Consider the following 2610-nt stretch of genomic DNA (forward strand, 5'->3'; position numbering starts at 1 on the left):
AATTTTCTGCTAAAACTGTACAGTGAAGCGTTGATTTCTTCCCCGCTACTTCCAGAAATTCCAACCCTTTACAAATGCTTTACAATACAATAAATAAGCTCCGCTATGAGAAAACAAATCGATCCAAATAGGGAGCTGTTACAATTGAAATTATAAAAATAGAGAAAGAGTCACCCATCCTTTCTAAAGACAAAATAGCGTTACATTATTTCAGCTGAAAATTTCTGATGGCCAATAAAAAGGTGTAGCGTGGATCCCATTAAATCGTGGCTAAAGACAAAAATAGGCTATACGTTCCTATCTCTCTGCTGTGACAGATGTCTTTGTTTTAAATTTAGGCGTTCGGTAGGTGTCGATGTCTCTCAATGCGTTTCTTTTCTGGAAAACGCTTAAAACGTTCCTGGCATTATTCCTTGTCTGCATATTGTTTGAAGGTGATGCCATTCGAAGGTCATATAGAACAATACTGCATCGTTGCTAGGAGTTTCAAAGAGTGGAGTGGCACAACACGGTCGTCATGATCTGCTGTCAATAACATTGTAGCAGGATACTGCAAATTCTGTCCGGGTTTGTCCCATGGTGTCTTTACATCATGCAATGGTGAGTATTTAATCAACCAATGAAATTCTCCCTCCTTATCCGAAGAGCCATAGTCAGTAGTCCAGAAATGGCCAATAGTAAATTTATGGAAACGCAACATGTCCATAACACCCACATGAGCCAGTGTGCAACCAAATAGGTCAGGTCTCTGATTTGTACAAGCTGCAACAAGAAGTCCACCATTACTGCCTCCTTCAATACATAACTTTGTAGGTTGTGTATACCCCTCTGATACAAGGAACTCGGCGGCAGATATGAAATCATCAAAGCAATTTTGTTTTTTGGCAAGAGAGCCTGCTTTATGCCATTCTTCTCCATATTCACCGCCACCACGAATATTTGCAATTGCCAAAACTACCCCTGGATGTCTTGAAATGACAATGCTATCAACGCTAAAGTTTGGGGTGATGCTCTTGCTAAAACCCCCATAACCATTTAACAGAGCGGGACGAGAAACATCTAGAGCAATGTCTTTCTTGGATACAATGAACATTGGTATCTGAGTTCCATCCTTGTTGATCATGAAAACCTGTTTAGCCTCAAACTCTGTTCGATCAAAGCCTGGAACAACAGTCTCTCTAAAAACTACTAACTCTGGTTTTACCACATCTAGGTTGCATCGATAGATAACACCAGGGATAAGAAAACTTGTAAAACCAATAAATATCTCCTTGTCTTTACGCCTTCCTGATATTCCAGAAACTGACCCAATATCTATTGGCAAATTATGAAGCAAATTTCCAGATTGCAAGTCTCGTATTTGCAAAACATACTTGACATCGCTTAAATAGCTTAATAGAAGTTGATTTTCATTGACACAGAAAGCTGATTCAAGAACGTCCTTCTCAGATTCTCCAACAACGTCACTCCATGCTTACTGCGTAAGGGCATTTCTATTGGTTCGAAAAGTGAACAAAGCACCATCATTTGCAACAGGATCATACGCTGCTTCAAAGTTGTCAACAAGTTTTTGGAAAGGAAGCATCTCTTCCCTGCCTTTGAAACCTTCAAGACCTTGAGGAAGAGCGTCAAGATCACAATAAAAGAGCATGTTCACCTAGGCAGAGCTTTCTTTAATATATAAAAGAACATACAGTAGGCTCCGCGCGCCGCGCCCTATCTTCAACATGATTCTGGCTTCCTTTTCCTCTTTAGACAAACTGTCTGGGAGCCTCAGATTAGCAGAGTACTGGATTTTTTCTCTTACCATTAGAGTGCCTAGTAGATTTTCTACCTGGGTCACATATCCTGCAGATCCATAAGTGAGCTTTCTCTTGCGCCTATTAACGAGGACTCTTCCTGTCTGCATAGCATTTTTCGCCAACCTCCCTGCCAAGGCATCAATAAGGGTAGATTTGCCCGATCCCAAAGGTCCCATGATAGCCATTATATGCCCAGGCTCTGCATAACCAGTCAATTTTCGAAGCAGTTTCTGAGTTTCTCCCTTTGCATTTGTCACTGCAACAGTCAAGTCCATCCATGTGAGATACGCAAAGAGTTGCCCGATCTCAGCAGTATTAGCTGTTGTCCTCCACGGAGAATGGCTCGGAGGGCTCAGATAACTTTGGTGATTGAGGCTTCCATGTGATTTCTTGGCGATTTGGAGGAAATTCGAGCAGTTTCGGGCCTTTAAATGTATGCGCCGCGCGGGAGGCCCAATGCACCGCGCCTCTTGGGTGCGTCGTGCCCATGTTAAAATGCACTGTGCGGTCGCGCCCAGTGCGTCGCGCCTCCCCAGTGCGCCGCGACACCCAGCCTATGCGCCGCGCACACACTAAGACAGTCATAGCTTGAAAATTCACAAGTTTTCCCTCTCTCCTACTAAACTCCAATTTCAATCGATCTTTTGAGCGCAAATGACATGAATAAATATAGAAATATGTATATCAAGCCATAGCTTTGATTTCTTCACGTCAAAATTAGCATTTCTTCACTTTGATTTTTGGCTGAAACGATGGCTTTTTGGTTGATTCTTGCAGGAGATGGTGGCATGTCTTCGGCAAAGGATGA

General features: G+C 42.5%; 1 pseudogene; it reads right to left on the minus strand.

The window, feature by feature from the left end:
- Positions 1 to 451: 451 nt before the first annotated feature.
- Positions 452 to 2077, minus strand: LOC149163070 (uncharacterized; annotated as a pseudogene).
- Between the last annotated feature and the right edge of the window lie 533 nt (positions 2078 to 2610).

Source organism: Pinus tabuliformis, chromosome 5_2 (assembly GCF_031772625.1).
Source record: "Pinus tabuliformis cultivar Carrire ecotype Pingquan chromosome 5_2, CPIR1, whole genome shotgun sequence".
Lineage (NCBI taxonomy): Eukaryota > Viridiplantae > Streptophyta > Pinopsida > Pinales > Pinaceae > Pinus > Pinus tabuliformis.